The 7,811-nt window shown below is 51.2% G+C and overlaps 1 long non-coding RNA gene across 1 annotated transcript; it reads left to right on the top strand.

The window, feature by feature from the left end:
- Positions 1–513: 513 nt before the first annotated feature.
- LOC113881270 lies at positions 514–7,205 on the top strand. The gene is made up of 2 exons (XR_003507985.1): positions 514–852; positions 7,039–7,205. It is a non-coding gene; the product is annotated as an uncharacterized LOC113881270 (long non-coding RNA).
- The last annotated feature ends 606 nt before the right edge of the window (positions 7,206–7,811 follow it).

Raw genomic sequence — 7,811 nt, 5'->3', positions numbered from 1 at the left:
AGGACCAGCCGGGGACCCTGAGGGGAGGACTTCCTGTCCCGTGAACCTCCATCCTCAGGCAGATGAATTTCTGCCCACCCATCCTCTGATCCCTGTATGGGGTCTCCCTGGACCAGGACAATGTAAGGACTGTAGTCAGAGCTCGGGGGCATGTTCTGGAAGCCCTGGTGGCAGCAAAAAGCTGGGGGTGGGGGTGGGCAGAGCAGACGCAGTCGAGGGGATGTGGCTCCAGTCAAATCCATATCCTCTCTGATGCTACCTCTGGTCCTGAGCATGGGCAGGAGCTGACTCGGAAAATTCCAGAGGAGGAGGACTGTCGGGAATCCAACAGCCCCTGGGACATCTGATCATGGCGCTGCCACTGTGACAAGGACGCTGCTAACAGCATGCCGGGCACCGTGCCAGGACTATGTCCTCCTCACAGCATCCTCACAGCAGCCTCTGGTGGGAGGGGCCCATTTTAGATGAGGAGACCAGGTCTCAAGAGCGGAACTGTCACTGGCCTGGCCCCACTTTAGGTACCTCTTGGCTCTGGTGTTGCCTGGAACCTCCAAGTGTTCAAGCCGACACCACTTCATCTGTAAAATGTAAAATCTGCCCGTGTCCTGAGGGTGGCATGGCAGTGGTGACTGTCCCTTTTAGAGCAAGTCTGTGGAGGCGAGTGATGAAGTACCAGGTCCCCCAAGGCCAGCCTTGTCTGAGGTGCCCATTAGGGAACAAATGTGGCCCAGCTGTACACCGGCTCGGGATGTGCTGAGGAAATCGCTCCAAGGACAATGAAATGAAGGGAGAATCCATCAGCCTGGCAGGGGGCAGGGAGGCGCCCGCCGTCTTGAGGCCGGGCTCCTGCGGGTGAGCGGTGGCAGGTGGGGAGGCCAGGTCTCTCAGGGGTCCTTCCAGAGACAGGAACTGCTGGGTTCAGATGATTCTCCTGACTCAAATTCGTTCCGTGAGATTTAATTTTAGGATTTTTTTTTTAACTGCTGGCAACAGAGAAGGTCTCTCTTTCTTGTGAACTTGAAATAGTAAGAAGGTCAGTCTGAAACTGTGAGGGCCTTCAAGAGAAGAGGTGCCTTCAGCTCAAGTTTAAGTGGGTTTGTGGCACCTAGTATCCACTTTGGAAGAATAATAGCAAGAACGTAGAGCGTCTATGTATGTGCCTAAGCTGTTCTATGGAGAAGGAGATGGCACCCCACTCCAGTACTCTTGCCTGGAAAGCCCCACGGATGGAGGAGCCTGGTAGGCTGCAGTCCATGGGGTCGTGAAGAGTCGGACACGAATGAGTGGCTTCACTTTCACTTTTCACTTTCGTGCATTGGAGAAGGAAATGGCAACCACTCCAGTGTTCTTGCCTAGAGAATCCCAGGGACGGAGGAGCCTGGTGGGCTGCTGTCTATGGGGTCTCACAGAGTCGGACACAACTGAAGCGACTTAGCAGCAGCAGCAAGCTGTTCTAAACACTCTACACATACATTTACTTATTTACTTCTCAGCACAACCTTGTGAAACAGGCATTATTATTCCAGTTTAACAGAGAGAGAAACTGAGACACAGAGAGGTTAAGTTAGACCCCTAAGTTCATACAGCAACTAAGCCCCAGAAGCAAAATTCACACTAAGTTGTCTGGCTTAAGAGGGAGGTCCTTAACCACCTTGACACAGTGTACCTGCATGAAACACAGGGAAGAAAGACAAAGCAATAAATACAAATGATGGAGAGTCTGAACAAAAGATGTAAGCAAGGGAATTGCACTGCCAGCTTGTCTTTTTAAAAAGCACTTGGCCATTCAGGCTTCAGCAAATAGTCGCTAAACACCTACTGGGCATTAGGCCCTGTTCTGGGCACTGGATGGGCTGGAGGAAGGGAGACTATCCAGGAAGTGATTGCAATACGTCGGTAATAAATAATGAAGACCCAGGGGAGAAGGGACATGCCCTGCACACAGCAGGTGGGATGGAACCAGCTCCGATGACTCCCTGCCTAGAGATACATGCCCCAAGCTGCTGCCTGTTCTTATCAAGGGGATCTTGGAAGCCTCAGAATTTGATTTGATTATCAAATTGCTAGAAAACAAAAACCATAGGCCATGGTTCTGTGCGCAGATGACACAATGAAGTATAAGTTGAGGCCAATCAAATAGTTAAAAACAACAACAACAAAAACAGTAATACTCAGGGCTGTTGAGTGTGCAGTGAGACAAGCATTTTCACACAAAGCAGCTATGGGGAGTGTCCATCAGGGCAATCATTCAGGAAAGTGATTAAACACTTAGGGTGATTTTGCTTCTAGGAATCCATCCTGAAAAAGAGACCAGAGATTCAGGCAAAGGTAATGCCAAACATGCTGCGATGCATGGGGTCGCAAAGAGTCAGAGACTGAGCGACTGATCTGATCTGAATGCCAAACGATGTACATCACAGCCTAATGATGTAGAAGACCGAAACCCTGTAACCCTCTAAATGGGCTTCCCTTGTGGCTCAGCTGATGAAGAATCTGCTTGCATGCAAGAGACCTGGCTTTGATCCCTGGGTTGGGAATATCCCCCGAGATGGGAAAGGCTCCAATATTCTGGCTGGGAGAATTCCATGGACTGTATAGTCCATGGGGTCACAAAGATTTGGACACGACTGAGTGACTTTCACTTTCACTAATCCTCTAAATATCCAACCTTAAGGGATAATGATAAAGTTTGATGCATCTGAAGGCTGGTCTACTATGCAGTCATAACATGCTTTTGAGAAATTTTTAATGATATAATAGTGAATAGAAAAAAACTGAGTAAATGTATAATTACTTTATTGCAAGTATAAGTCAACACAATTTCAATTATAATACAATTATAAAATTCAGTACATACATGGTAAAAGATTAGAAGGTGATAATTAAAATAACAAAAATAATAAAAAGCTACGGTTTATTGAGAACCTGCTATGTGCAGGGCACTGTAGTAAATGCTTTACACGTATTGCTGTGCTGTGCTTAGTCGCTCAGTCATGTCCGACTCTTTGCAACCCCATGAACTGTAGCCCACCAGGCTCCCCTGCCCATGGGGATTCTCCAGGCAAGAATACTGAAGCAGGTTGCCATGCCCTCCTCCAGGGATCTTCCCAACCCAGGGATCAAACCCAGGTCTCCCTCACTGCAGACGGATTCTTTATCATCTGAGCAACCCGGGAAGTCCTTATACATATTAGTTCATCTAATTTTCAGGACAACCCTGTATCATTTTATTTCTACTTCATAGGTAGGAAAGTGAGGCACTGAGAGGTTGAGTGACATGTCCCATATCACAAAGCTAAGCTAAACCAGAAGTTCACTCCAGGTCTGGCAAACTCCAAAATCCTTGCATTATCACTGTTAATTGCTCTGCCAAGCTGGGGAAACCAAGGCAGTTGGCTTACAGCAGAACCCGAGCACCAGCAATCTTGAGAACCATCCTGAATCTCTGGACTCGTTATGAGTCTTGTACAGGGACTTAAGCAGGGGAGTAACATGGACCCTGGCCCTTAGGGTGTCTTAGACCAGGACTGAGATAACTCAGCAGGGTTACCTATGAGCTGCTCCTGTCCCCCTGCGTCCTTTCTCGTACTTTATGCCCCAGCAATACCAACTTGCTTGCAGTTCCCTGCACACTTGGTACTGTTTCTTCCCTCCATCCCTTCGCTCATGCTGTGTCCACTGCCTGACATGCCCTCTCCTCTACATGCCTCGACTGCCCTGTGAACTCCTCTGCTTCCCTCAGCACCCCAGCTGAAATGCCACCCTCTCCAGGAATCCTGCACTCTTGTCCTGAGTGGAAGGAGTGCCTCGGGCACCTTCAGGAATGGTCCTCAGCTCTAGGTGTTGCTGTAGTCTGTTTAGGTATCTCTCCTAATGAGACCCAGGGGATGGGGACCATGTTTCTCATCCCGCTGATACATGGTGGTATGATCTGGTGGTCAGAGCCTGGGCACTGGGGGCAGAGAGCTCCAGTTCTAGCTCAGCGTCACCACTTACAGTTGGACAAGGAGCAAATGAGTTTGTCATGCAGCATCTAGGTTCCCTAGTGTTTCAAATGGGGTGATGCTGACACCTACCTGTCAGGGCCTGTGAGGAGGAAGGGAGTGAGTACTGGCAGAGGGCTAGGAGGCAGGAAACAAGCATCTCCTGTTATCTCTCTGACTCCCCAGGGTCCTCTCAGAGCCTGATCCAGAGTCAATAAACGTTTGAATGATTAAGTGACTATTTTGGCCTGACATTGACAACCATTCAAAGCTCCCATCTCCAGGAGCCTAAGCCCTTTGCTCAGTATCTCTGCCGTCTTCACCCAGCAAGAGACCGCATGTCCCCACATCACCACCACCCTGCCTGTGGCCCCAAACGCTGACCACACAGAGGCACCAATGGGCACCAGGGCCCTCTGGCTTCCGATTGAGCTTGGCCCCTGGGAGGACCAGCAGGAGATCAGAGGCAGAGGAGGTCAGGTGTTTTATCTCCCTGTCTCCCTCCCTAGTGTCTGAGGAGCAGGTGCACCCTCTCCCAAAGGCCACAACCCCCGTGGGGCACCCTCCCCGCCTTGCAGCTCTCCCTGCCTTCCTTCAGGCTCAGGCACAGTGAAGACTCCCGTTGTTGACAGCCTGGGCCCCACACCTTCCCTGTGTTTCTCTAACTCTGCCCATACCCTCATCAGCGGTGTCCCCTAAAGTGCCCTGCGTGGGGAGCCCTCTGTCTCCTTGCAGGGACCCTGACCCGACCCAGCACCCCCCACCTCTCCCCTACACCACCCTGCACTCTGACCTAACTGCACGCTGACCTTGACACTGGCTCTGCAGGGAGGGTCTGTGCCTTCTTTTCAGCCACAGCCTCACTGGTGCAATACACAGACACCTTCCCAGACTCACTTCCTCCGACCTCAGGGCCTTTGTGAGTACCTCACTGGGGCAGCTCCCACCTCATCTACCTGAAGTCTCATGTTTGAGTGACTGTGCTTGGTGTATGTCGGTAGAATACCCTGGTTCAAATCCCACCTCTGCTCTGGTACCATCTCTGTGAACTCGGCCAAGTCATTCACCTCTCTGAGCTTTAAGTTTCTCACCTATGAAATCGGCATCATCATATGGACCCTTTGTGAACTTTGGAGGCTGAAATGAAATGACAAATGCAAAGCCCTGTGTGCATAGGAGAGGCTCAGTAAATGGTGGTGATGGTATTGCCACTGAAATAATGGTGATTATGATGATTATAATGCATCTGTCCTCCTCCCCTACAGCAAGCCCCTAAGGGCACGAACTGTACCTGATTCAATATTGTGTCCCTAAGGCCTAGCTCAAGGCCAGAACCCAGTGGGTGCTCAAGAAAAGATGCTCACCACGCAGACAATTCATTCCACAAAATACGTATTGACAGGCGCTGTTCCAGACGCTGGAAATGCAGCGATAAACAGACAGATACAAATCCTTGCCCTTGAGGATCTGAACAGCTCTGGGGCAGAAGCTGGAACTGAGTGGCCTGGAAAGAAGCACAGATTCCAGAATGTTCGAGCAGGGGGGTTGGAAAATGTAGCAGCGCCCCAGCAACCCCGACCCGGAGCCCCTCCGGCACACCTGAGCTCATCGGTAGCTGCTGTGGGCAGTTCCTGAAAATCCTCTCAGCTTCCCTGGGCTACCCCGGCTTTCTCTGCCCCATGGGAGCCCGTTCAGCCCAGGAGCATGGTCAACTATAGGGAAGGCGGATTTTGTGCTCACAGAGGTGACTCTCACCCAGTAAAGGATGTGTGCCACCTGGCTCCCCTGTGGGTCCCTGGCAGGATGGCCCCACCGCCCACAGCAGCATCTGTGCTCAATGGCTGCATCTTTGTCTCACTCTTCTCCCTCCCTCTCTCTCTTCTCTCTCACCTGTGCCTAATGAGGTCACCTCCCAAATAAACCACTAGGGACTGTTTGGAAAGCAACCCTGAATATTCACTGGAAGGACTGATGCTGAAGCTGAAGCTCCACTACTTTGGCCACCTGACATGAAGAACCTACTGATTGCAAAAGACCCTGATGCTGGGAAAGACTGAGGGTAGGAGGATAAAGGGGCGACAGAGGATGACATGGTTGGCTGGCATCACCGACTGGATGGACATGAGTTTGAGCAAACTCTGGAAGATAGTGAAGGACAGGGAAGCCTGGCGTGCTGCAGTCCATGGGATCACGAAGAGTTGGACACGACTGAGCAACTGAACACCAACAAACCACACAGAGGCTATCTAGGTCCAAGCTCATCATTGTGCCTCTGAGGAAACATATCCGGACAGAACCAGTAACTCAGCCAGTTCCAGGGCAGTTTGGGGCAGAGCACGCTCCCCACTATGACCCCCCACCATGGCAGCTACAAAGGGCAGAGTCCACAAGAAGATTGGGGGGGGGGTTGGGAGGGGAATTGGGGGGGTTACCTTCTGCCTTCCCTTCCCTGAGCCTCATGCTGAGCATTTTAAAATTCTTTGGTTTTCCAACTAAAAGATGTGGAGAACAGGTAATGCAATTACTTCTACATAAGCGTGTACAGGAATTAAATGTTCCAGCACCGCTCCCCTGCACTCTCAAACAGAGCTGTGTTTACTTCCAAATGGGGTGCCTTCTGGGCACACTCATCTGGGCTGCTGTGCTGCTCCACGCAGCTTGAGAAAGACCATCACATCCCCTCATTCTGCCTTCCTTTTCAGGGGTCTGAGGCATTTCACACTCACCTGGTCTTGTGAGGACCTCCAGGCTTCACCAGGCTCCACTTGTGGGTCTGGGAGCAGTGGAGTTCTTCTTCTATCCTGATGGATCCATGGAGGCTCAGGGAGGTGCACAGCATGGCAGAGCAGAGCAGAGTCTAGTCACAGGCTCCTCTAGCTTCTGGCCTCACTGCTTTTCCTGTCTCATCGCACATTTAGAAGCCGAGTCTCACTATTCCGCAAACACATGAACTGCATTCGTACCCCAGGACCTTCGCACTATCTGTTGCCTCAATCCAGACAGACACAATCTTCCCCCACCCCGTTTTTAATGGCTTGTTCCTTTTCTCACTCAGGTCCTGCTCCAAGTTCTCATCAGGATGATCAGGGATCAAGGAGGGCTGCCCTGAAGAGGTGGCCATGGGGCTGATCCGAAGCCTGGAGGCTTGGTGTAGGATGGAGCAGACTCCAGTGCTGGTTGAGGGTGTGGCCAGGATAATGATTAAATCCTAAAGTCTTGTGATTCTGACTTGAAATTTTTTGGTCTTAAGATTCTATTAAGTGATAATTCAAGGGCTGAGGGGTCTAAGACTCCAGGGTTTTAGGCTGTTGAGTGCTAACAGGCTGAGATCTCGCCTGCGAGAACTTGCTCCTGGAGGAAAGACCGTCAGACCCTTCCTTTGGCCGAGAGTAGGTTTTCCCTCTTCCTGCCGCCTCCCCCAGTGCTGTGTGAATGGGGCTCTTTGTGGCGTGGAGAATGCAAATTTATTCTGCAGTTCCAATGTCAGGCGCTTGCCTTATCTGTGTGTTCCAGTTTCCAGAACAAATATTGGAAGACAAGTCTGTGGAGATTTTCTGTATGTACATGAGTTAATTCCTCCAGCCAGGGGCCCGTCCAGACACAGATTGTAACACAGGGCACCATTCCCGCTCTCACTGCTGGTGACTGGGCTGCAGCGAGCCCAGCAGGGGGATGTGGGCTCTGACTCCAGGGGGCTGGGGGAGACCTTTGTGTGCTGAGGCTTCGGGCCCGGGGTGGGCTCCCAAGTGAGACAGGGCAGAGCTCACCAGCTCAGTCCCGTGACCTCTTCCCAATCCTCTTGGATTCAGTTTCTTCAGGGACCGAGGG

This window comes from Bos indicus x Bos taurus, chromosome 2 (assembly GCF_003369695.1).
Source record: "Bos indicus x Bos taurus breed Angus x Brahman F1 hybrid chromosome 2, Bos_hybrid_MaternalHap_v2.0, whole genome shotgun sequence".
Lineage (NCBI taxonomy): Eukaryota > Metazoa > Chordata > Mammalia > Artiodactyla > Bovidae > Bos > Bos indicus x Bos taurus.
Note: the sequence above shows the minus strand (reverse complement) of the source record. Positions and strands in the feature narration are given on the sequence as shown.